This window comes from Passer montanus, unplaced genomic scaffold, assembly GCF_014805655.1.
Source record: "Passer montanus isolate IOZ18808 unplaced genomic scaffold, ASM1480565v1 scaffold29, whole genome shotgun sequence".
Lineage (NCBI taxonomy): Eukaryota > Metazoa > Chordata > Aves > Passeriformes > Passeridae > Passer > Passer montanus.
The window spans coordinates 10,409,927-10,436,627 of NW_024367596.1; the positions used below are offsets into that span (position 1 = coordinate 10,409,927).

Below are 26,701 nucleotides of genomic sequence, written 5' to 3' on the forward strand. Positions count from 1 at the left end.
CTGCTCTTGTCACACTTAGCCATTACATGATGTAACTTGTTACTAGAGGAAGCTGTGAGTACAAAAAGCTCCTTCCAGTTTAAAATTAGGGAACTAATGAAAGATATATGACTGGGTTATTAAATGCAATATTAACATTAAAGAATTATAAAATGCAGCAGATGGGGTCCTGGTGAGGCTGGTGTGCTGTAACCCATCTCTTTAATCCAAGGATGAGCCTGGTCCCTCTCCCTTAAGCTTCTCTTCAGGGTCCGACAGAACAGCAGAAAATGTGGGAGGTGAATCAGCTGTGGGATAATGAGACTTGCAAGGCACCAGCTTAGCAGGAAAGGTATTGCTGTGGTTGAGATCCCACCGTTCTCGAGTGGTGCAGAAGGAATCATTGAAAGCTGGGTTCGGCCCTCAGAGGGCAGAATTTCTGTCAGCATCAGTGGGGAAAGGGGGATGCAATAAACTTCAGCCTCCCTTTTGTTTTTTTGGAGAAACTCTATCTCCTCCTTGTCCTTCATCCTCTAGCTGAAGCCCAGAACATGAACCTTTGCCTTGTGTTTGTCCTTGGGAAATCATGAAGAGAACAAATGCTGAGCCCAAGCTGGGTCCGCTCCAGCAGTCACAGAGAGAGTTTGCAGGGTTATGTGGAACACTGGGGCTGAACACAGCAGTGACAGAAAGCAGAACACGCTGAAGTACAATGCTGAATGCGTGTTGTCTGGCTGCAGAGAAGCTGGTGCTCCCTGAGACATTAGTTCTGGAAGCAGAGGACCTGAAGTCTGAGAGGTTTCCTGTGCAGCTCTCCCCAAGGCCCGAGGGCATCCTGGTCCTGCTCCATGCTGGGTGCAGGGTCGGGGCTGCAGGTGCTGCCAGCATCCCAGCCTCTGCTGGCACCTGGGAGAGATGTGAGGAAAAGGAGCTTGCTGCCTTCAACAGCTAGACTGCAGCTGATTGTCAAAGACAGCTTAATTTAATTAGAGTCGAACTGGATCTTTATTTAATGAGATCTGAGACTAATTAATTTTTGGAGTCACAGTATGAAAGACGTTTTGTTCCTTTTGAATAGGTAATTAAGTGAGGCATATGCAGACAGTCAATGCCCTGCTGCATTTGCAAAGGGTTTGTTCTCCTTCTTATCTTCATCTTCTTTGTATAAGCACTTTGGAATTAGGAATTAATTGTTTTGTTGCTAATGATGTTGGGTATAATTATCTTGCTTTAGAATGACAGACTTTGTCCGAGTCATGGGTCATGGGTACAGAGTAGAAGACAAGCTGCCCAGGATGCTGAGTTGTCTTTGAACTTCCCAGAGCTAAAGCTACTTTTGCTCAGGAACAGAGTGGCCAGATGGGATCCACTGCAGAGTGGCAGGTGACAGCATTTTTCAACACCAGCTCCAGCTGGCTTTCCAGTGTGGACAAGTTGTCTTTCATGTGGTTTATCCTCATCTGGTTCTACCAGAGTAGCATGGTCACACCACAATATTTAGCTGCCTGGTTCTTGGAGAAGGAGATTTTTTTGTCTTTTTCTTTCATTTGTAGTGGTGCTGTGTGTACCACTGCACTGGATCAGAACAGCTTGGCTGTTTTGATCCTCATGCCCATAAAAGCCTCAGGGGCTCCAGTGTTTGCAAACACAAGGCAGCATCTCCTTAATTGAAGTGACATTCATTTGCAAGCCAAGAATTAATATTTTGAGTTCTGATGTTTATGAATTAATCTTGTGTGACTTGTTCCCCATTGGAACCAGCAAAATAACCCACAATGTTCAATATCTAGCAGGTCATTTCCATTAGAAAGCAAACTTGGTGTTTGAGCCCAGCATTTCTTAGCGTGTCCTTTATGAATCTTTTTTCATTTGTGATGCTCAAGACAGAAGTTCATGGTCACTGGCAGCTGAGTTAGCACACAGATGAGAACAACTTTGATTTTTCTGAGAACCATCCTTGTCCTGACTATTTTGTGGGCTCTCTTTTCTACCTCACTGCACATTTATGTGCATCATCTATACCTGGGATGTACATCTGTATGGGTCTGCTAGGAAACCAGGTAACATCCAGAAGAGTTTTCTTCCATGTGCACATGTTCTTTGTTGCAAAAGCTCAGTCTTTGAAGGCTGTGGGTTGGTACCAGATCATGGCTGTATTATCAGTTCAAGCCATTGATACAGCGTATGTGCAAAAACTTCTGACCTCAGCTCAACCCAGTAATCAAAAAAAAAAAAAAAGTACTTCTTGGTCGCCCAACTTTATCAGAAAGAAAAGGAATAGTTCATATTGACAATACATAGAACAATACATGGAAGCTAAGGCAATGAGAGTGTGTCTCTGTCAGGATACCACCGTGCCACATCTCTAAGCTGATTTCTTATTTTTTCCTCCCATCCATATTTTTGGAGATCCATTCTCATGTTCCAATGTCTTTCCAAGATTGTACCAAAACCTCTTCCAGTGGGCTGCTCCAGAATGCCACGTATTTCAGACTTGTAGCACAAACAGGGAATGCACTGTTAAACCATTTCTGTCAACCCCAGTTTCTACAGCTGCATATTCAACTTTGGAGGAGACCTGTACTCAAACACATCATCAGAGAATCCCTAAAGCCTTAATTTTGGGACTCCTGTCTATCATCTCTGCTGGGGTCTGTCTGTGCTGAATACAGTTTGCTAAAATCATGATTTTTATCTTTCATTGCTTAAGGGCTGCTTTCCTAGTCCCTGACAGAGTCATTAATTTTTTCCTACGCTTATGAACCTCTTTCTACACTTTTAGATGGTCCAAACCTCTTGGGTTTTCTTCAGAAATTCCCCACAAGAGGCATCTGGTGCTCTTGCCTGCAGGGCACTCTCTAACCACAGGCAGTAGCCTGTTTTAGCTGGCTGCCAAAATGCAAGGTGTCCTGGCAAAGTTGCTCTCCATTCCATTGACATTGGAGCCCAAGAAAGCCATGCTGGTGGCCACACCAGCTGTGTGCCTGCTGCAGGAAACCTTGCCCATATGGCTCTTGCAGGGTAGGGGATGTTTGCAGAAAGGGGCTGCCCTTCCTTTGATCCTTTCCACGTGGCAAACAAGCAGTGACCACAGGGCTCTTTGCTCTTTCTCTTACCCTTTCCAGCTCCCTATCCCAGCTCTGCCCCTCTCCCTGCTCCTGTTCCTGCACTGCTGGGAATTCCTGAGCTGCCTCAGGCACGGAGAGGTGCACTGGGCTTGCATTGATGTGGCAGGGCAGGAGGGTGCCGAGGGCTGGAGCAGGAGAGCCTGAGAGCAGGTGCACTGTGGTTAGGGCATATGACTCTGCCCATTTAATCACCTCCGAGCAGGTCTCCACCTATTCCTGCCTCTCCTTTTCTGGAAAGTTACTGTAACTTGCATATTTGTGATGCTTTCTGCTGCTGCAAGCAGGATGACTTGTTTACCTGCAAATAACTTGCTTTTGGTCAGCTGCACTACCTAAGGACAGCCTGAATCTGCTGAATGGCTTCCCCAGCCTGGCTTGCACAGTTCTTGACCACTGTGACGTGCAGGAGTTTCTCCTACAGCCTATGGCTGTTCTGAACTGAGATGATGGGCACAGAGCCCTGTGGGATCAGACCTGGCTGGATGGAGAGGGTGGCAATGCAGCGTTTGCAGACAGATGTGAGCCCCTGTCTGGCCTGGACCAAAGCCAGCACTAGGCTGAGCCATGGCCATGCTGGTGCTGGGTATATTGGTCTGGGGTCTCTGCCAGACTCAAATAACTGCACAGCTTTGGGTCCTGAGCTGGATCTTACCTGTCTGGGGCTGAGCTTGCCATGGGTCTGCCCAGGGAGCAGCAGGACAGCTCAACATACATATCTCACAGACATGGCAAATTTGTCTACAGAATCTAGTATTTGATCCATCCAGATTTCTCACCACTAGTTTTCATCTGGCATCACACATCTTGAGGTCAACAGTGTTGAGATCAGCCAAAATCAATATAATTGTACATTGTGAGTGTATCCTCGGTGCAGTGCAGCTGTCCTTGCTATGCAGGGAGCATAACTTCATCTCCCAGAGTGACGTGTTGAATTTATTGCTTGGGATGTTCAGTGAACATGGGGTGGTGGGTGGGGAAAATCCAGGGGTTTGATTAAGAATTTGTGCTATATTTGTGAGTAAGAACATGCATCTGACTCCAAGCACGCAGCTCCTGTTTGGCCTCCTGCCTTCCACTGTGCTGCTTCCTCCTCTCTTGGGCTTTGCAGTACAGAACTGGCTGGCTCAGGGGGGCAGCAAAGGAAGATCAGGGACAGAAATCATATTCAACAAAATTGATCATGTGTGGGAAGAAAAGCAGGTTTTTATCCTTTTAACTTAGTTCTTGAAAAATGCCACAGTGAGTTATTTAACCTCCTTAAGCAGATCCCCTCATCTGGCTTCCTCACAGGCATTTGCTCACAGTGTCCATGTCACCCTCAGCACAGGGAAAGCTGCTCACAGCTCTGACTCCTGTGCTGAGAGGGATTTCTGCATACCTGTTCCCCAGGCTGCTTGCTTGCTGAGCACACCCCAGGGCATGAAAAGTGAGAAAACACAAAAAAAGGGAAAGATACAACTGGAGCCTGTTAATTAAACTGAAACAATATCCCAGTGGCAAAAACCTTACTTAAGCCAGTAAGAATTCTTTTATGACTAGAATAAGGACAGTTTCAGCCCAGACCTGGATCCATGTGTCCTGTTTATATTGTTTTTGGGTCATTTAAACCTCTGATGCTTATATTTTGGTTTTGAACTTCATGTTGCACTCTCAACCATGGGCTTCTCTTGGCTCTGGTCATTTCTCAAATGATTCTTGAATGGAACATCAAAGTCCAAATCAAACAGACCTCTGTGGTAGAAAGGGAAGACACCAGTTTTCAGGGTCTTTGCAGAGATAAATAAGACGTTGCTTCGCCCAAGGGCATAACTCCACATATGATTCTGGAGAGCTTTAGGAGTCTTTGGAGAATGCTAGACTTTGTTCTGCTTCTTCCTTGAGGCTGAAGCAACTGATATTATTCTGCTGTTGCTTTCCTTATGGCCTAAAGTTGAACTAGAACGACAGAGCAGGATTTTCTGGCTCTAGGACCAGCTTCAAGGAAGTCATCATGGAGAGTGGCTTCTTTTCATGCATGGTGTCTCCTGCAGGGTTATTCTCAGTGTGCATGTTATCACCTTGTGTGATATATAATCACCCAGAGGCTAGGACATGCAAGCACATGGTTATGAATACCCACAGAAACACTGTGATCCCTTGCCCTGATGTCAGAGATAAATACTTTGACTCTGGACTCTATTATATTCTCAGAACCAAACCACTCAGCAAACCTGCCTCGTGATTCCACTCAGCCCTGTCATAATGATTTTAGAAGAAAACCACAAGAAACGTGGTGGTTTTGGGTCCTTGTCAAAGCACAGCAGAGGAGTGTTGGTTGATTACTTTTTAAAAATTCAATTTAGCTTTACATTCAGAGTGAAAGTCTGGGCGTATACCTAAATGTTAGAAATGTAAAGAGGGTCTTACCTATAATTGTGGTGAGCAACCACTGGATATCATTTGAAAACTTAGTGTGGATGCAGAAGATGAGATAATTTAAATATAATTATGTGAAATCCCACCATGGAAACTGTATGAGCTTACTCTATCCTTTCTTAGCTTTCTCTTCTGTCTAAAAAGCTATATTCTTTCTGGTACACTAACAAATATAAACATTCACAGTTCAGCTCTGTGAATTCAACCTTTTCTTCTCCTATCCTCTTTGTCTGTGCTTTCCCCAGACATGCACACAAACAAAAAGTAGCCCATGGCATGTACCTGGAGAGGACGTGCCCTCCTCTCCACAACTGGGCACGGACGCAGTTGCAGGCAGCTGCTGTGAAACCAAATCTTTTTGTGATGAATAACAGCTCTGGAGCTCACCAGGCATCTGACTATGACTGGTGAAGGGGTTGCTGAGGTCAGGGCGGCGTGTGCAATTACAAAACACTGGGCAGTTGTCCAGGTGGTTGGTGGAGGCACAAGCACAACCCTACAGCTACGAGTGTGCTTGAGGCTCTGGACAGGGCAGGGTTCAGGACAGGGCAGAGTGGTGGTGGCAGCTCAGGCCACTGCAGAAATGTCTTGTGACACTGAGCAGAGCTGTGGGGAAGGTGAGTGAGAGGCTCCAGAGTCTGCAGCAAGCTTCTCTTCCTGGGCTATCCAACAGCCTATGGGCACAGAGAGCCAGCCCCAGCTGTGCAGGGAGAGGGGGTAACCAGGCTCCCAGCTAGGCCAGATGTGCTGCTCTGGATGGTTGGGGTGCTATCATGTCTTCATCCAACCCTCGTCTCTGCTGGGATAATTATTGTTGCAGCAGCATGGAACACAATGGGGGATTTGTCTTCAGGTGCTGCTGAGCACAGTATGATGTCTGAAGTCCCACCTTTCTTCATGTGGATGAGAAACTGGCCCATGAAGTGATAAAGCTGAAACTCTTGCAGGGACTTACCCTAGTAGGATGCATGTGGTGTGAGAACAGCCGCAGCAAGAGGAGCCAGGAGCTGGGCACCTTTAGCATCCATGCCAAAAAAACCCCAGAATTTATGTCAGAGTCCTTTCCCAATGCTGTAACTGCTGATGCATCAGCTGTTCTGAATTGCTCATCTTTCTTTCAAGCCCTTGTGGGACAGGAACATCTGGGTTAGAGGCCACCAGCACGTAGCTCTGCCGTGGCCCTCTGTGCCCTGGCACAGGGAAGTTTACACTCCTTGCAAGAGGTGTGACATAGCAAAGGTCTCAGTTAATAACAGGACCTTCTTCATGTGCAGAGGATCCCCTCCTCTTCCCCAGTGCTCAAAAAAGGAGTGCAGAGGGCCCCAGTGAAGCCAACTTTGCACACCATAGATGGAGCTTTCTTAGATCTCTTTTAACGGTTGGGATTGTGAAATATTTGTTGCATCTGTAATTAGGGAGTAGAACAGATGGCTAAAGCTTGCTTATAATTAAAGTCTAATGCACAGGAAAATAACCCAATGCAGCCGGTGATTCAGCAGCAACCAAAGAATTTTAATTCTTTCTTTGCTGGGCTTAAGCTTCAATTGTAGGAACTGGGACTTCAGGGAAAGTCTGTTGCATCACTTATTACATAGGGACATGGCTTTATATTAGAGGATGGTGTGGAAATTTTTGATTGCTATGTATTAAGTTATATTGTGTGGTCTTGCTTACCTTAGTGGCTTGAAATCATGTGTGAAAAAGGCATGTGAATTGTTTTAACAGCACAGAATTGGCATGTTGCAATTCGTTTTAGAAGAGACTTTCTTAAAACCTGTCTACCTAGTCATTGATTGCCAATGCTTCAGGTTAAGGTATTTGGAGAGTGGCATTACTTAGGTGCTCTTAGACAGGAACATATTTTATTTATAAATCTGTTTTAGAAGGAGCTTTCAGAAATATCATTTAAATCACATTTAACACCACTTTCAAGTGGAGACCTCATGACAGGAGAATTGGAAGCAATTGAATAAGCTCTTATTTCCTGAGAGGCAGACCAGATTAAGAGTTAGCATCAGGCAAAGAAATACCAAGTGGTATTACTGTGAGCTTTGCAGACTCTGGAAATGGTTTATATGTTTGGGGTTGTTTTTTTGCACCCTACTCTTATTAGAGCAGAGGGAGGTCTATAATACATCCTGCCAGAGGTATGTGAAGCCAGCTCTCCCAGAAGGAGAACGTGAACAGTTCTGGACCATTCCTGAGACTGGAGAAAATATCTGAGAAAAAACCTTATGAGCATTCTCCTTCCTCATCTTCTGAGAAGAATTACTGGAAAGATTCACCTGTATCTCCCTGGGATATGGGGACATCCATTGGTCCATTAATGATGCACTTGCTGGGGCTACAGCTGCCTGAGAGGTTTGACAGGTGTCCCCTCCTTCCTGTGCAGCAGGCTGGAAAGAGCACTGTTAAGTGACAGGTTTTTCTCAAAGCTGTCATCAGCCTTGAGTGGCCACTGCTCTTTCAGAACCTTCCCTGGAGGACCTGGGTTGGCACCTCTTTGATAGTGAGCATGAAGGGAACAAGGAATGTATCAAACAGTTATTTGATATTTATTGTGGATTGTAGGCATGCAGACAGCCCATGACTGCTCAGTGGCAAATCAGCATCCCTTGCATTTTGGTTGTCTCTCAGTGCTGTCTTAAGCTATTGCAGATTTTGGTGCAGGAGTTGTGTGTATTCTGTCTGGACTCCACAGGACTAGTGAGAGATGCTAGAATTAGTGGAGTTATTGCTGGGAATCCTTGAGCAGGAGGCAGGTGGAGTTAAGATTTCTGAACTGATGTTGTTTGACCAGCTTGTGCCATGCTTTGGAGCCCTACTTTTAAGAAGGGTGACTTACGAAAAAAAAAATAAAATCAAAACCACCACAAAAAAAAAAAAGGCAGGAATATTTCCCATCTCTTCACTTTTCTCTAATGTGGACCTAGGGGTTAAAATACCCTTGTTCTTCAAGGGTAGTGTAGTCCTGCAAGACAGAGCTGACCTCTGCTTTCACACCCACACAGACCATGGTCTCTAAGTGAATCTGCAACAGGCCCCTGGAAAAAGATATGGAAAGTTAATGGTCACCATGAAAGGCAGGATTTGGCTCATGCAGCTTTTTGATGGACAGCAATAGGATGGAGAATAGAGGGACCTAGCTCAGTTTCTCTAAAACTCATGCCTGCAGGATGACTTAGGAAAAAAAATAATTTAAAAAAATCAAATAAATAAAATCAAAACCACAACCAAAAAAAAAAAAAAAAGCAGGAATATTTCCCATCTCTTCACTTGTCTCTAATGTGGACCTAGGGGTTAAAATACCCTTGTTCTTCAAGGGTAGTGTAGTCCTGCAAGACAGAGCTGACCTCTGCTTTCACACCCACACAGACCATGGTCTCTAAGTGAATCTGCAACAGGCCCCTGGAAAAAGATATGGAAAGTTAATGGTCACCATGAAAGGCAGGATTTGGCTCATGCAGCTTTTTGATGGACAGCAATAGGATGGAGAATAGAGGGACCTAGCTCAGTTTCTCTAAAACTCATGCCTGCAGGACTTTCCAGGAAAGCAGGGAGAACAAAAAGCACCCTCCTTCACCCTTATCCCTGCTCTGGAGTGTTTTTGACCTGTTACCCCATCAGGCAACAGCAGTGAGACTTGGCAGTAAGGGGTCTGTGGAGCATGTTGGTACCAGGAGTTAATGCTATGCGGAGGGATCCCGGTGGCAGGGATCCCCAATGACAAGGATCATCAGAGGACAGGGATCCCGGTGGCAGGGATCCCCAGTGACAAGGATCACCAGAGGACAGGGATCACCAGATGGCACTGTTACGCGCACTCCCAATAACTCCCTTTCCTGCAAGGTGCTGTCTCGGGTCAGGCAGCATTGCCGAGGTTTTTAAGAGGCTGATTGCTCTGATTGTTCAAAACCAGCTGTTGGTTCTCAGCCTGCCCACAGTGTTGCTGCCTGGGGGAGATTTGATCCCCTCAGGAGGAGGGACTGGGCTTCTCAAATGTAGGATTGCCTGTGTGTGGGTACCTCTGTACCGATGGTGTCACTTCTGGCAGCTTCACCTCCCAAGGATGAGCAATACTGGCTTCTGCCATCCCGTGGCCGTGGGAAAATTACCCTGGTTTGAAGAGCTGAAGGCTGAGTTGGGAGTTTGGGACAGGGAGTTATCTTTTGCCTACTACAAGGGTGCAAAGTATGACGTGCTTAGGCTGAGTCACAGCAGAAATTGTTTCACTTTGGAAAAACTGAGGTGCTAAGATTTGATTATATCACATATGAGGCTTTGTTTTTTTTCAGGGATGCATGTATGGTTATTAACATCAAAGCACAAGGATGGGGGTAATGCAAGAGACTCTCTTTTAGTTGTTATCTTCTCCACAAAGACATGAAACACTGGCTCTTCAGCTTTCCTCAGCTTTGCTCTGAAACAAGAAAGAAGGTTTTATTAACTTAACACCAAACTCTTTATTTTATGCCCATGTACTGTACTGTCACTGATTAAGTGGATTTTGTGCTCCATCCTGAGGAGGATGGACCAACTAGCAGAGTTAAGCACATCCCACCCCTAGTGTTTTTCAAACTGTAAGCCTGGAAAAGGACCTGTGCCCCTAACTGCAGGCATTCTTGGGCTCTATCTCCAGCACAGACAGGAGGGAAATTACTACCTATGGGAACACACCCACCTTAATGGTGAGCTGGGTACTGCTGGCAGGGGAGTGGAAGTGCAGGCTTTAGCAGAGGATGTGCAGGTTTGCAACCAGGGCTTCCATCGCTGGTGGTTAATGCTTTAGGGATTTTTGTTTTAATTGCTACTGTTCTTGAACTGGCTTTAATCCCATTAGTTCAGGTATGCCTGCAGGAGCTGTGCTTGCACCTTGGCTTGCAGGAGAGACATAGCCTTAATGCTGGGAACTAGAGCTCTGCCAGCCAAGCAGTGAGTTTTTGTTGTATCCTGTTTGGAAATGAGAAATTCTTTTGAGACCGATGATTTTGCATTGAGGATTTATTTTCTGCAGCTGCCAAAAGGGCAGAGAGGTTTCTACTTCTGCAGAGCAGGCAGGAGATGGGAAGGTGCAGGAACAGCAGGGTTGATAGCAGCAACATGACATTGCTACAATTCAGCTCAGCTCTGACTCACAAGGAAGAGTCAGAGGCTGTGAAAGATGAGTGATGCAGCAATAAACTTGGTTTACTGCATTTCTGTATCTTCCATCGAGGCTGACAGTAAATGCTCTCCTTGTTAGGAACTTTCTCTCTGAGTCAATCTCTCCACACAGACAACTTGATTCAGCAAATCTTTTGCTTTGCTTCACGTAGGGGAAGCCTCTTCTGTCATTTGCTGCAGGGCTGGTGCTGCTGCCTGTCACCAGCACTTCAGAAGCTGATACCCTTGGAATTCCATGAACCAGCCTCTGCAGCTTCTGATGTGAACACCTGGAAGATATGAGCAGAGCGTGAGAAAACTCTGGGATGGGTCTGTGGTGAGAGGATGAGCGTGAGTCTGGGCTTACAAAACTGATGGGAAATAGCAGGGAGCTCCCAGCCCTGCCCTCCTTCCCACCCCCTCCACTGCACAGCAGGGCTGGGGCAGACCTTCACCCACAAGGGATGTGGTCACTGAGGTTCCTGTCCCCAACCTGGGCTTGACCCTCCAGGGTGTGATGACACCGTGTGTATTTGTGGCGCAGCTCTTGCCAGAATGCCAGACATGTCGTGCGGCAGCTGAATGGGGAGACCAAGCCTTCCACCTACACAGCCCCTGCCACCCCTTTGATATGCAATCCTGACCCCACGGCAGGGTGTTGCCACCTGTCCTGGGGTGCTCTGGCCTCCAGACCCGCCTTAGACCGGGCTGTGGCCCCGCTGTGTCTCGGAACGCCTGGAGATGTGGCACAGCTGACGTCAGGCAGGGAAATTCCCTCCCTCCTGCCTCGGGTGGCAGGAGTTTCCCGTGGGAGTTGCACAGTGGCCTGCCAGCTCTCGAGGACAGGGCAGGCTCTTCTGGGACCAGAGCTGAGAGAGAACCTTGCTTCTGATTTGTCACTGTAGTCGCTGCTCTGTGTTTTTCCTTCTTCACCTGTGCCTGAATAACCATAAGGCTTGGCAAGGCAGATGGAGCAACATTCCAAATTTGGTCTCTTAGACCTGTTTCACTCTGCTCCCTCTTCTTAGGGAAAAGTGCCCTGGTTCTTAGTAACAGTAGAAAGAAACCTCTCCAGTGCTCACATCTGCTCTTTGCTGGTGCTATTACCCTTATAGTTAGCTTTGTTTGATGACTCCTGAAAGGGGAGAAAATGGAGACTGCAGCTTCCAAAACAAATGTTCAGCTTCAAGTCTGCTCCTATGCCATCTCCTTCCAGCTTGAAAACAAGGGTCAAAAACTTTCTGCTGCCCTGACGTTTGGAGAAAGAAGACACAGTGTGGCCCTCAGTGGTGGGAATGTCTCCAGGAGAGGGGACATCCATGGCTGTACTGAGGCTTAACCAACAGACTGTGACATAGGAAACTACAGCTCTGAGGACCTTGATGGGGGGTCAGTGAGATACAAGGCTGATGGATTAGAAGTGAGGCCAGCCTCAGGCAAGCTTTTTGGCTTGGCCTGATCCCATGGAAACACAAGGAGTTGGCATTTCCAGGCAGCCCAGAGCACAAGTGAATTAACCTGCTGAGATGGGTGCTCTGGGCTTTCTCCTAGAACCAGTCTCTGCTCTGGGACTTGGAAGATGGGAAAGCCTAGAGGAAACAAAGGATGCCACTCAGTGTCCCATGGGAGCTGGAAGTCTCCATAAGCATGTGGGAGAACAGGAAAAGAGTAAAAAGTGCTTTGCTAGAAGCTGTGGGGTTGGAGTAGAAAGGGAGGCGATGGGAAACTCCTGTTGTAACTGCTCTGGGTTACTTAAAAGTATTGATAGTTTCAGGATTGCTCAGGCAGAGAACTAGGGCATGCCCTGAAAAAACTACAAAGCAGATGATGGTGAGGGATGAGAGCATGGAAGACTTGAGCTTTTCCCCTCTGAGGTGGTCAGTCTTCCAGCCCCTGTCATCTGATCTCCTGCTGAGGCAAGATCCTGGGGACAAAGACTCAGGAAATGGTTTGTGCCTCATGAAAGTATCTGTTATCCCTGCAAAGGAAAACACCAAGCTATACTGACCTTTGCTGTGAGTGGATGATGCTCTGACACTACAGATGTGACACAGGAGACACCAAAGGCAGCCAGACAGCTCTGAAAGCAGTTCCTATTGTCCTGTTGAGCAGGGCTGGAACTTTGTTTCCTCCTAACCCTGCCTCAGCAGCTGATGGCCAGCATGAGGATTGTGCAGAGCTCCAGGTGTGTGGTATTCACAGGGAGCTTGAAGCTGGTGTGTATTTTAAAGTCCACAGTTGTTGGCTCTGAGATGTCCAGGTTTAGCAGGAGAAGGATGTGGGGAGTGGTGCATTGAGACACCTTTGCCATCTTCTCTCCAGATGTGCCTGTAGGGTTGTGCTGGACTGCTGGCCCAGGGCATTGTCATCAGTCCTGGGCCACACCTGGCCATCGGTGATCAGGCATGACCTGCCCAGATGTTGCACAGATGTGGGGAGCTGCTGCCTGGGCTCAGTCCCTCAGGCCCCACCAGCAGCTCTGTGCTCCCCAGGGAGGGCAGTGCCAGCACAGGGGGCCTGGGGTGTGAGTGCCCTTCTTTACTGCTTGGTGTTTGCACTGGGCACAAAAGTGCTGGGGGAATGGGCAGGATCGTGTGTGGAATTGTGGTGGTTTTATTTATTAATTTATTTTTTAAGTTTGCTCTCCTCCCCATCCCTTGTCTCTCAGTATGGAAGGTGCAGAGGGGAAGGCTTGGAAAAAAGCCAGAAATTTGACACTTCTGAAGCAGTGGGATCAGAAATTAGCTGGAGGCAAAAATCTGAATTCTTAAGGAAGCTTTTCCCCTACTATCACAGCATTTGGGTACATCCTCCAGATCCTGTGACAGTCATACTCTTCTTTCCTCTTTTTCTTCACTGGAGTTACTGAAGAGCTGTCTTTTCTTACTTCTGTTCATGAAACTCCTAAAACTTTAATTCCTTTGAAACCTTTAAACATCCCTAATATTTAGTTAAAAATTGAAAAATCTGCTCAAAAGGCATGCTGATGCGGCTTTCTGTTCCCTTGGATAGCCAACCTAAAAACATTTCATTGATGGTAGGAGGGAATGATTTGATTCTCTTCAGCTTTTTCTAATGAAAAAAAAAATCCCCAAATATCGCACAGACTTCTTGCTCTTAAAAGAAATTAATTATAATTTAACAAAAAAAAAAAAAAAAAGAACCAAATAAACCAGAAAACAAAAAAACCCAACCAAACCAACAAAGGACCACAGCCACTCCCCTGGAAACCCCGAGCTGTGAATGAATCGTTTCATCCCCTGGCACAAAGGGCGGGTCTGATTGCAGGCAAATCCTGAAGCCAGCAGTTGCAAAGGTGGCTCAGAGCAAAGCATCTTCCTGTCTTCTTCAGCTCCAAGTGGTTCAGAGGTCCCCGAGCCACGGAACAGGGCGGGAGGCTCAGGGATGTCAGGAAGCTGCCTCTCCCTTGTGCCCTTTTCAGGAGCGGGGCTGCTCAGGCATCCTGACCTTGGGTGGCGGTGCGGGGACCACCACAAATCCCCCGCAGCCTCCTCCCGGGATATAAATGTTTGCCTCTGCTCCGAGATAATCTCCCGGTCATTTCAGCCGCAGCTTGAGCGGAGAGAGGGTGCACGGAGGGGTAACGGGAGAGTGTCCCACAGCTGTTTCCTGGCTGTTTGTCTGCCGCAGACGTGGAAGCGGCGGAGCGGAGCGGGGCACCGCATTCCTGCCCACCTACACACATGCTTGGTGCGCTGCCTGCCGCCAGCCCCGGGCCCGGCTGTAAATCCCTGTCCAGACACGGCCCCGCTCGCTGCGGGACGCGTGCCCGAGCGGCAGCGAGCGCCCAGGGTGACACCAGCCCCTTTTCCTCTCGGGATCTGCCACTGTCAAAAGCTCCCCCTCGCCTGTGCTCACAGGGTCACAGAGCTGTGGACTGGTTTGGGTTGGAAGGGACCTTGAAGGTCAGCCGGTTCCAAGCTCCTTGCTGCGAGGAAGGGACATTCCCACTTGAACAGGTCGCTCACAGCTCCATCCTGGACTTGAATGCTTGCAGGGATGGGCTGTCCACAGCTTCTCTGGGCAACCTGTTCCACTGCCTCACCACCCACACTGCAAATAATTTCTTCTTAAAGTAAAGAATTTCTCCCTAAATTTCTTCCTAAATGAAGTTTACTAGTCCTCATGTACTCAGACCCCCCCTCCTCTGAAATCCCAATTCTCAAACATCTCGGGCTCCATCTCCTAGTAGGTTTCCTTTAAGGCAGTGCAAATGAACTTGGCCAAATACCAGGGAGCCCCGAGAGCCTCCCAGCTATGCACGGGGCACTGGCAATTCACACAGGCACACACCCTGTGCTTGTGTTTCCACTGCTGACTGTGCTATGCAGCTGAGAGGAGCTGCATGCAGCCTCACTGCACTGCTCAATATCTCTGCCCAAATTCCTTCTCCATCAACCCATAGCTGTGTGGCTGTGAGCAGGAGGGACGAAGGCTGTTTGGGTTGCAGGAGAGAAATCAGGACACTTGCTGGCTTTTGCAGGGGGCTTTTGTACACTACTGCAAGTGGGTTTCCATGGCTCTGTTTTCCAGTTAGTTAAAGAAAAAGGCATTCTGAGGTACCTCAGAACATGTCCAGATCTCTGTGGGAGGCTGAAAATGTCCAGTTCTCCAGGAAAAGCTGATGTGTGCACTGCCAAAGAAAACCAAATCATGAGCAATTTGCATTTACCCAACCCCTGGCATGAGGGGTGGCACAGGTCTTAGGTGGCCCCTTTTGAAGTTTTTGTGGAAATGTCCTGGCTAGAAATGTCTCTCATCAGTGCCTTGTGAGTGAGAAGACAGCCCTGCTACAGACCACTATTTCTCATCAGAATTATGTGGTGCTGCTTTTTTTATTTTTTTAATTTTTTTCAGGAGAAGTTATTCTTTTGCTCTAAATTGCTAGCTGGAGACTACCGCTTCTTAACTGCAGCACTGCAAGATGTGTTCAGCACTGCAAACAGGATCCACAGGATTGGGGGTTTGGGTTGTAACAGACTTGTATTTACTGTGCCTGGGGTACCAAGGCTGTGCAGAGCTAAGGCAGTGTAAAACCAAGGGCAGCTCCACCCTTGGAGACAGGGGCCAGCCCAGCAGCAGCAATGTCAGGAGCTGCCAGTTTTACTTCACAAAGCCCTGGGGATGTGTGATCTGGACATGTGCTGGATGAGGAGGCTGGCCAAAATCAGAAGAGAGTCTGTCTCCAGGTGGGAGTTACTCCCTGCTCCCAAAGCATTGGCCACTGCACCCAGGACATTCTGGGAGAGACTCTTCTCCAGCTCCCATGAAGAAGAAGTAGGTGGAGCAGGGTTTCACAAGAACAGCACTTTTCTCATGACGTTTCTTTTGCCTTTTAGGATGAAACCTATGAGGAGAGACAAACTTTTCCAGGCTGTTTGGAGAGCACACAACGCATGGCCACTCTTCCATGAAGTCAGGCTTGAGGAGGTACCAGCTAATCCTGCCATGGGCATGGTAGATTAAATCCAACTAGCTTCTGGTATTTCTCCAGGAGCAAGCATGAGGTCTCAGCAGTGTGTCCAGAGCCCAGGCTGCTGCCTGTGTGCATGGTTGGTTATCCATGCCCACATCCATGGGTGCAGATTGAAACCACGTCCTGGAGTATGAGAGCATGAACCCAAGCTCTTGCTCAAATGGTCTGGGCAGGGAAAGCACTTCCATGCTGTGTCTGTGCTTAAGGGTAGATGCTCAAGGCCTAGACTGAAACCAGCTGGCAGTGTGGACCATGAGTTGGTGTGGCCCTCCTTGCCCATTCCCTGGAGGTATTTGCCCACAGCCCCAATTTCAGCAGCAGGAGAAGATGCAGCCACTCTGAAGCTCTCCCTGGGCTTCTCTGTGTATGTGCAAACCCTGCTGTGAATCTTTCCCTCTCCTCCCTAGCAGATTTGGAGATTCCCATACCTCTTCCCCAATAAGACAAGCTAAAAGGTTTGATGTTTATTCCAGGGTTCAGCCTAAGAGAGAAAAGGTATTTGATATTACAGTTCTTCCACGGGCCAGGCAGGGAAGCAGTGTCCAGCAGTAGGGAGCCCTTAACTCCAGTTAATAAACATATCCTTCACTTCCAGCCTCTCTTCCTTGGTGAGTGCCACTTAGTGAAAGCTGCTTGGACTTGGCCGGGGATCAGCCCTGCGAGTTTACAGGATTCACAATTCACAGATGTTAGAAACTATCAGGCTGAGTGTGGGTGGAGAATGTCAAGTCTGAAATAGCTCTCCTGCCACCCTGGCACAGGCAGCAAAGAAAATGTTTCCACGTGACATTCTTCGAACCAACATTTCCTACAAGGAAAACAGAGGGGAAAAATAAGAGGCAATTGCTGCCATCTCAGAGAACTCCTGACTTTTGCTCCAGGGGTGGCTGGAATTTGTGCTGACACAAACTATGCACTATAGGTGAGCTATAGGGCAGTCCCTTACACTTCTCCTGTCCACACAAATGTATAGGTCTGCCTGAAGATGCAATCCCTCTGGTGCACAGATATGTGGGTGCTATTTTTTTCCTGCTGGAATCCATTTTAATTTAGCTCCTGATTCATATTTCATTCATTCTCCAAACCCACAAAACCAGGATAGGTTTACAGCCTGTACTATTTGGATAAATCATGGAGGGGGAAAAAACAGGGGGACAAAACAGGTTGCTTTCCTGAATGATTTTCTGTGTGACTCAAAAGAGAGAAGAAAAAAAGAAAGAGGTGGTAGAGAGAGAATTAAAGCCATCCTTTCTTCCTTTCATGCTTCTTCAGGAAAATCAGATCTGCTTTTCATCTTTGGTAGTTTGTTTTGGTGGATTTCACTCTTGTTTCTCTAAGCTTTAGTGCCTGAAAAAGATGTGATTTCTATTTTCTTACTTTTACTTTCTCCTCAAAATAATTGAAAATTTTGGGGGTTTTTTAATGTGTAAAATGTATATGTTATTTGGAGGGCACCAGAACAATGCAAGACTTCTGTATCATCCCACTTTTTTGGAAAAAAATGAAAAGGTATAAAGGGAAAGATTAACAAATATATCTGATAACTTTCTTGCAGGGAGGAGGGCAGGAAGGGGAGGCAGAGAGACAAAAGTTTAAAAAAAGTTATTTTTAATTGAGGAATTTCCCCGTATTTTGTCATTCAGTTTTGAAACTGTGACCACAACAGATTGTGTGAACTGTGTATGGTGGGAGGCAGACCGAAAATTTCCCCAGGCAGCTACAAGCAGGTACTAACCCCAGAGCTGACAAGGGAAGCTTTTAAAGTAGGATGAAATTCAGCACAGGCGCTGCACCCAGCAGAGGAAACTCCAGCCATCTGGAGACGAGGATGACCAGCGGCCACAGCAGTTTGTAAAATTGCAAGAGCTGCCAAAATTAAACTGTGAAGTCAGGCGGGAAGGCAACCAATGACCGGCGAGATCAGAAGTTCAGAGAAGCCCCAGATGAGCTCCCAACAACAAGTGTGGCCAGCGTACACCAAAGTTTATTAAGGATGTTGAGAGGAGGGGAAAATATCTGTGCAGAAGATGCCCAGCTGGCGAGGAGGGAGTGGTGGTGATGCTCGGGTAACTGGACGAATCCCATTGGCCAAGCCCCTGGCAGATCCCACCCATCCGCAAGTGTAAAATAAATCTCTAAAGTTGTACCTCGTGTACCACTTGACCTTATTGCTTTTAGCCCGCTGGCTTTATATCTATTTATTTATTTTATTTCAGTTTGTCCCCAAGGAGGGGCTGGAAGGAAATGAATTTTGAAGCAGCACCTTTCACCACCTTGCCGTACTACCCTGATCCCTGCATCCCGCGGTGAGTGTGAGCGTGACGTAACCCCGCTATCGCCGCTTCCATCGCGGTCTCCCCTGTAATTGTTAACTTTCCTGCTGTCGGCAGCTGGGCTGCACGCGGAAAAAATGTGCCGCTCTCTTCATGCTCAGTGGAGCTTATTATTATTTTTGGCTTTCTAACAGGTTACTGTTTAATTATAGGCATCCGTTTAAGATATCCCCTTTTCCTCTTTGGCATTAGAGGGGAAAAAAAATATATGATAAATAAGACAAAGGCTGATAGTATCTTTCCCTGGTGTTTTGGAGCAGAAGGTTACACTGTGCTTTGGGTGGTACAGGAATGGCTTTAGGTTTCTGTTGTGTGTTTGTTTGTTTCTTTAAGTGAAAAAACTCCTGGGAATGATATGAGCTGAACTATTGAGCCCTGAGATTTTGAAATTTAAAGGATAAATATTTAATTCAAAAGATTCAGAGAAGAAAAAACTGCCTTCTAAGAGAGAGCAATTTTCCAGGAATATTTTTTCCTTCTGTCTAACAGCCGGAGTCAGAGCTTGACAACCACTCTTATTTTAGCTTTGTTGTTATGCCGAGTTTTATAATTTTCCAGTAGATAAAAGAGCATGTCCACACGAGGTGTCACAGTATCACATTGTCGGTTTGTTTGTTTCTCCCAATAGAAGATACTATATTTAAGCATGCAAATGACATGTAGATGGTATTTTTCCAGTCGTAAAGTTCGGAGAGGTGAATCCTCTGGGCACAGTCACTTGTTGAGCTGCTTTATAAGACTGGTTTCTGTCTGTGTTTTGTAAAAGCCCTGGCTGGTGTCTCACTGAGGCATTAATCCCTGGAAGAGTTAATAGTTAACTCTGCATCCTCCACAGGGTGCTGGGGAAGTGTACCCTGCTGCATGGCTCTGTGTTGGAGAAAGGGCTTGGCCACCATCACCAGCCCATGGCATTGCAGGCAGCTTTGTGATCTCTGGGTTTTTTCCCCGCTGTTGCACTTTGTTACAAGGTTTGTGGGGGCTTTTCCTCCCCCCTAATTCGGGTGTTTGGTGCCACTGCTGTGTGAAGGTCCTGGGGAGGAGAGTGGAGACCTGGCAGCGAGGAGGGGCCGCGTTTGGGGCCAGCAGAGGGAAAGGAGAGAGGCTGGGAAATAGCGCACGGTCCTTGGCCGCGCTGCCGTGGCACAGGAAGATGGAATGAAGCCGGGGGTATTGGATTCCCCAGGGAGACCTTCCACAACACGAGCCCAGGGCTGGCCAGGCACATGCAGCCACGCTCTGACCTCCTGCAAATCCACCCAGCCCCGCTGAGCCCGGCGGGGATGTGCCTGTGGCCAGGAGAAAGCAGTACCAGAGCAAGGTGCATTTGGGCTGGCAGCAGTGCAGTCTTCAGCACATTAATGTTTCCACGGCTGGAAGCCCCAGCCAGGCAAATTCCAAAACTGAAAATGAAGAAAAGGGAAAAAAGGGAAAAACCCCTGACGTTGGAAAGTGAGAAGGTGCACTGGGAAGTGTACCTGAGCTCTGGGACAGCTTCCCAACCTGTCAACTCCTGTCAGTTTGTATCCCACCTCAGCCCAAATAACAGGTTCTGAAAACTGGTGCTGTGGCTCAGGCAAAAAAATCAGCTGGAGCATGAATTAAACACAAAATGAATCCATTGGCTGTATTTGGTAGAATTTTTTAAATAAGCCTTTCAACCCCTAAAAATCTGCCTCATCCAGCGAGTCAGGCCTTACAGTAGAAATGCTGCTCCTCTCCACATGCCTTAGCAGCATGATGACTTTTTAAGTGACCATTGCAGTGTGGGAAGCCTCAGGAGAGATAGAATTTGTGACACCCCTCAGTCATAAAACCTGTTTGAGATGTAGCTTAGAGTAACAACATGTCTCAGCTGTTATGCATGTCTGTTTACATGAGCCAAGAGTGGCATTTGTTCAATTGTTAGTGACTGTGCTCTGCCACAGGTCAAAATCAGCTCAAAGATTATCCCAAAGATACTTTTCTCAGTCTGAGACATAGATGGTCTTCATCTTTAAGCTCCACTGGCTGCATATTCATGATGTGTTATGTGACATTTCTGACTGCTTTAACAAAATTCAGTAGTTTCAGAATTGCATTTATTTTACACAGTTTGAAACACTTCTGCTTTGATGTGGCCAAAATACTGCATTTAGCTAATACCAGTGCACTTCTTTGCAACTTTAAAATTACATCTAGTAATTATCTAACCAGCAAACTGATAACATTGAGGTATGCTGCCAAAAAACCAATAGTGAAAAGTGTTTTAAACCCTATTAAACTGGTGGGAGGGTATGCATGCCACACAGATTTCCCTGTAATTCAGTGTGGAGGGGGAAGCAGTTATAAATCCCAGTTAACTCTAAGATTTGTGGCTTTGATTTACCCTCTGCTGTTGCTTCATCTACTTATCTCTTCAGTTTGGGGGTGTCCAGCAGGAGGACACGTGGGAGCAAGATAAAACATTTCCTCTGTCAAGAGGTGAACACAGAGCACACCGAGGACCATCAGCTAATCTACCTTTATGATGCTCATGTGCCTTATGCCTGTTATTTCACACACCACTGTGAAAGGATATATCCATAGAACACAGCAATTCAGTGCTGCAGATGAGGAAAAACAGCTGAGTGCCCAGAATCTGTGCTGTGTGTGATTGTTTAAGCCACTTCAGCCTCTGTCTCAATAGGCTAGCTCCCTCATTTAGGCTATTAAATTATTTGTAAATGTGGGTATCAAAGCAAAGCATCACAAAAAAATCGTAGGGAACTCAGCTGGGTGACAGGTCACAGCCTCCTCCTTCACAAACCCACTCATGGCTGTGTGCTGGAGCTCAGTGCTGGAGCTGCAGCCCAGCTGACAGAGGGGCAAAGGAACTGTGGGTGCTGAGATGGGGATGTACATCCTTTTGCAGAAGTGAAGGATGCAAATGTAGGTTGTGACTGAAGTGAGGTTGTTTGGACAGGTGTATCCTGAGTCTGCCCATCTTTCTTCTTCTTGAATAGAAAGAGCTGAGAGATGCTAAAATTCAGCAGACCTCAAAGCCTTTCTCCTTCTACTTCCCCTGTAAAGGGAAACACTTGGAATCAGGAATATGCACACTCAGTGCCCTGGTTTTGGGACTTTGGAAGTGCTGCTGTAACAACAGAAGCACCTGCACTGGAGTGCCAGGCCACTGACCCCCAGGAATGGTACCGTGGGAGCTCATCCTCTGCTGCAGAAAACCCAGGTCAGCTCTGAGTCATAAAAAGAGCTGATTATCTGAAACAGGCGGGATTTCCACCTTCCAAGAAATGCCCACCTAGCTGCAGCTGAAAGCCACTAATGTAAGATGAAAAAGGCACTGTAATTATGATCAAAGTCCAGCTGTTGAGAGCTATGTAATTAGTATCTCTCCCCAAAGCTGCTTTTTTTTCAGCTAATGCCTGGTTGGGGGAGTGATGTTTACAGATAAGTTACTTGTGTTCTTGGAAATAATGGTCATTAGGCTGTGTTTTACCCAGGAGCCCTCTTCTTTGGGGGCTGTTGGGAATGCACCTGCTGGTGCACTGGACTGTAGTCCTGCCTGGCTGCTCCTCCTTCTCCCCATGCCCAGGCTAATTGGTGCCCTCAGGATTTCACATCATTGCTGTTTTGAAGGTGTTCACCGTGGCTCACTCTTCCCTTTTGAATGAAAGGGCTCTCACACAGGCTGCTCTTTCTCCTTTCATTTCTCACTTTGTATTCTCAGCACAATGTGATACAGTCCAGCCTCCCAGTTCTTGCTAATAACAGAGGAACAGCCCTGAAAACCACTGCTCTCTGCAGCATCTGTGCTGGAAACCTGATTTCTCAGACATGGTCCTGGGTTTTGAGGAGGTTGCTAAAACCAAAAAATCAAACAAACCCCCCAGCCAGGTATGTAGAAAAAATGATCTGTTTTTTAGAAAACAATGAGGAAAACTGTAAGAAATTACTTAAGGAGGGTATTATAAATTAGTTGGAACAGAGGGGAGTGTTTGACCCATGGAAACAACATCTGTTGGGTGCTGTATCTGGGTGGATTTTGGTGAGCAGGGCATAGTTCCAGGCAGCCAGAGCTCCAGGGTTCAAAGAGATCTTTCATCAGGAGCACTGCATGTGTCACTTCACCTTCCCTCACTGGTTCCCACAGGTATCAGACAGGGCTGGTGAACGGACTGCAATGATCTGATAGGAGTCTGGCCAAGGTCAATGCTGCAACACAGCACAAGGGTGGAAACTCACTGTACCCCGTGCTCATCACTGCCAAAGGCACCAGTGACACTGCAGGCTTCTGTCCCTTGGGCTGGGAGGGGACAGATCCAGGCAAAACGTGCTGGCTGCAGGCAGCAGAGTGCTGCACCCCTCATGGCTGTGAATCAATGCTGGAGTAATCCTTTCACTCAGGTGTCAGCTGGGTGACATTGTGACAGAGATTTGCTAAAGTTGTCACAGGGCTGTGTCCCACAGGAGCATCTCATCCCACGTGCAGGCTCTGCAGAATCCTTGCATTCTTCCCTTTCCTCGTTCTATGCATTGCTGAGGAATAGCTGAACTCCTGCTATGACAGAATGGACAAATTTCAGTTGCCTTCACCTATGTAATGGGAGCCCAAATTTGCTGTGTTGGCAGAAAAACCTGAAGTCAAGTAAAGAAAGACACATGACTTGGTATAGATCTGTTTGCAGAAACAGCCAGTGATAGTGCAGGTACTTCCAGAGGCTCAGAGAGGGTCCAGAAATTGTTCTGAGCAGCTTGTGGTGTGCTCAGGGCAGCTTATGACTCCTGAAGGAGCAGAATTGGCTCCATGCAGGAAGAGAGGTGAGTTTTTGTTTCTGGCCTTTGTGAGCTCTCCTGCAGTCACATTCACAGCTATGCTGCCACCACGGGTAAAAATTCCATGGGGGAAGGACCACAGCTGGAGGCAGATGCACATGAGAGGACAGCATTCCATGTGCCAAAACAACTCTTGGCCTCCTGGGCGGGAGGGATTTGCAGAGCAGCTCTACAGTGGATGCCAGCATGGGACCTCCCAGCTGCCTCCAGCACCTCATCAGGCATGGTGAGGAGGGGAGGGCATTTATCTCATGTTTGAGGTCTGTTCTTTGGTCACTGGCCTGTTCTTGTACTGCAATCTCATCAGAAGATGGGTTTAAAATACAGAATCTTTGCAAAACAGCACTCAAGAGTTGCACATTAAACCCTCTTCACTTCTCTCTTCCTGGCAGAGCCCCTGAAGTCTGCTTATCCCTGCTGCCATCCTCCATTCTGTCTCTGCTGCACCCTCTTTACTCCACAGTCACTGACAAGGACAGCACTTTTTCCTCTTCAAAACAGTTTAGGCTTCTCAGGAAAATACTTGTCTGCTTGGAGGTCCTTTTAGTGCTGCTTAAAGGATTAAAGTGGAACCAAACCAACCTTTTTTTTCTCAAATCCCAAAGGACTGCAAGGAGAACATGTGAAATCTTTCATGGGGTCCTTTGTACTGTGAGGAGATAATACCTGATTTATAGTGCCTTGTCCAACTTCCAAAAATCCCGAAGAAATTAAAAAAGCAAGTTCTTAATAGTTCATCTGTTCAGAGGTGTTTAGAATGTTCATGGTACATGTTATAATTCCATGCTGATTTACATTGTACCTTCTGCTACAAGTTAATTTGCAAAAGTTCCTCTCAACAAACACCAGGATTTCTGGTCTGATACAAAGCAAAAGGGCTCAGCTTCAATTTGGGGAAAAATAAAACGCTCTGCCATTCAACATGTGTCCAAAAGAGTATTGCAGCCTTCTGCATAAAAACATTTCAATAGGAGTGAAAGTACAGGGGAGGAAGGAGAGGCTTGGATGAGGAGAAATCAAGGAGACTTGGCTTTCAGTTTGGTGCCTGGCTCTAAGCTAGTTTGGCATCTATGTGAAAACTTTCCTGGGAACACAGACATGGTGGTGGGAGCCAGAGGTTATACTGCCATACAAATTCTGACTTCTTTTTACCTTAAAATTTTGTAGCCCATGATGAATTTTGTAGCCCTGAAATGATCAGAAGGAAAATGTTTTACTGTAATAGATTTCTGAGGTTTGACTAGCTCTGCTGATAAAAGATAACATCAGCTCAGAGAGCTTCATGAAAACATCTGTGTCTGTTCTTAGGCCTTACTTGGGAGTTTTTGGTGCCTGTTTACAATCACTCCTGTGTAGCAGATCACCTCCCCACAGGATTTTGCTGCTGAGTCATTTCTAATCAGGTGTTTAAATGCCACAGGTGGTCTGATGTGATAAATACCAGTACACACAAGCAAGGGGAATTCAGTTAGTGCATGGAGCTATAAAGAGAACAGCCACCTCCCCAAGTGAGAAGGGGGAAACCCTGCAGTAAGTGATCAGGGCTTCAGTAGGTTCTTTGCAACATAAAAATAAGCCTGCTTACAAAACCCTGCCCTGGGAGGTTCAGTGCCTGTGTGGTTTAGTAATGTTGATAGGCACAAAAGTCACTGCAGGCTGAACAAATGCATGGAAGGAAGATTGAATTGTGCTGGTGAGCTGGATGTTGCAAACAGCAGTGGCTCAGCTTTTGTTGCCAGCAGTGTCTGGGGAGCAGGAGCAGGGGGAAATATCAGTGGGATGGCTGGAATTGCTGTCAGTGGGGTATATGGGGTGGCGGCAACAAGTGGGAAACTGTAGTTCAGCTGGCTTTGAGAGTTAACATGGGCATTAGGTGATCAAATGCTGCAGGGTTAAAAAACTCTCTACATAAAAAACCAAAATTTCTTTACACAGTTTTCCAAGTTTGGTTGTTCATATTTATGAATTTTCATCTTAAAATATGCAGGCTGGAAGCATCATTCCTGTTTTTGATGAAAAGGGTGATGCTATATGTATTCATAGCACTACAGCAGCTACAGCTTTAAGATTATCACAAGCAAAAATCATAAATCACATTAGGTGTGGCAATGTATTGATAAAATTATAGGGAGCCAACCCTGTAATTTCTTAGCACCCGGCATAGTTACAAAAGCAAAGATCCTGTGAGTGCTCCAGGTAGCATTCCCTTACACACCAGCAGGGTTCCTGACAAACAGTTCATTTGTTCCTGTCTCCCAGGACTATAATCTGCTCTTAATTCTTTGTCCTTCATCTGCCCTGTCTTGGAGCTATTTTGTGACACACAGAAAGGTTTTTGTAAGTGCTCTTATTTTTGAGAGAAGGATTCTCTGCCCTTGGGCTCAGGAATAGCTGCCCTGCCACAGAGTTGCTACACACTGAAAAATGCAGCCCACATGGTATTTAGCAGAAGAGCTCCTTTTCCTGTAGGAGTATCACTGGTGGCGAGGATGAGGAGCGGCAGTTAATGCTTACCATCCAAAACACACCAGAATTCACAGGTTGGCTGGGGAGCTTCAACGAAATTCATATTACAGGAATCTGCACCTAACATCTGCTTTGCTGGTGTTTCTGTTTTGCATTTTAATTATTTACTGAAACTCAGGATGTTGCTGTTTACAGTTTCCTGCTTCTGAAGAGTTCTGGGGACTTTCTGTATTATCATGATGATTTATTTGATATTTTTAAAAAATTCAACCTGTGAGAGAAAGCTTGTGAGAAAGACTTAAGTCCCCTGAGCAGTTTATAAGGAGTTTGTGTAACTAAAGACAGAAGCAGTTTTTGTAAGAGTAGGCACCTTAGGGAGCCAAGTGCCTTACCTGGCTCAACATAAAATGTCACAAGCCTTTTGCAGTAGTCAGTCTGAGAAGCCTCCTGTTCTAAAAAAGAAGCACATATTTAATGTCCCTGTCAGTCCCTCTCCTCTCTCACTATATTTATATGACTAAAGGCCCTGCAATGCATAGTTTCCCAGGGCTGAAAATCAGCGTGGGCTGCACGATTTCTCTTGCTCTGCTTCCTCTTGGTGGGGGGGACCATTCTGAGATATTCCATGTGGGATGTCCTCTCCCTGCTGCCTCCTCACAGTGGCCAAATTTGGGAAATGCCTGTCCTGTGTGCACTGGGACAGCAGCAGCTCAGCACCTGCTGCTCAGCATGCAGGGGTGCCCACTGCTTTCCTGGAGGTTGCAGCTGCAGCACACCAAGCACTTGGCCAAAAAAACCCAGGAGCTGTTGGGGCAACCCTGGCAGAGGCAAGATCTGACTCCTCCACATGTCAAATAAGTTCAAATCTCAGCAAGTTTAAAAGAAGCTCCACTCTTGGCAGAGTGTGTTACTGTCCTTGGGACCATGTG

General features: G+C 46.8%; 1 protein-coding gene and 1 long non-coding RNA gene across 3 annotated transcripts in view; both read left to right on the forward strand.

Moving 5' to 3' along the window:
• Window positions 1-17,928, forward strand: part of LOC120504176 — a 51,576-nt gene extending 33,648 nt beyond the window's left edge. The window contains exons 2-3 of the long non-coding RNA XR_005627960.1: window positions 16,025-16,115; window positions 17,805-17,928. This is a non-coding gene — a long non-coding RNA (uncharacterized LOC120504176). The remainder of the gene's footprint in view (window positions 1-16,024; window positions 16,116-17,804) is intronic.
• Window positions 17,929-18,087: 159 nt separating this feature from the next.
• Window positions 18,088-26,701, forward strand: part of TP63 (tumor protein p63) — a 102,100-nt gene continuing 93,486 nt past the window's right edge. Inside the window, exons 1-2 of one of the 2 annotated variants that reach the window (XM_039713576.1) lie at window positions 18,088-18,227; window positions 18,378-18,467. The gene's annotated coding sequence lies outside the window, so the exon portion shown is untranslated. Of the gene's footprint in view, window positions 18,284-18,377; window positions 18,468-26,701 lie in introns of both variants that reach the window. The other variant, XM_039713575.1, reaches the window with a different exon arrangement.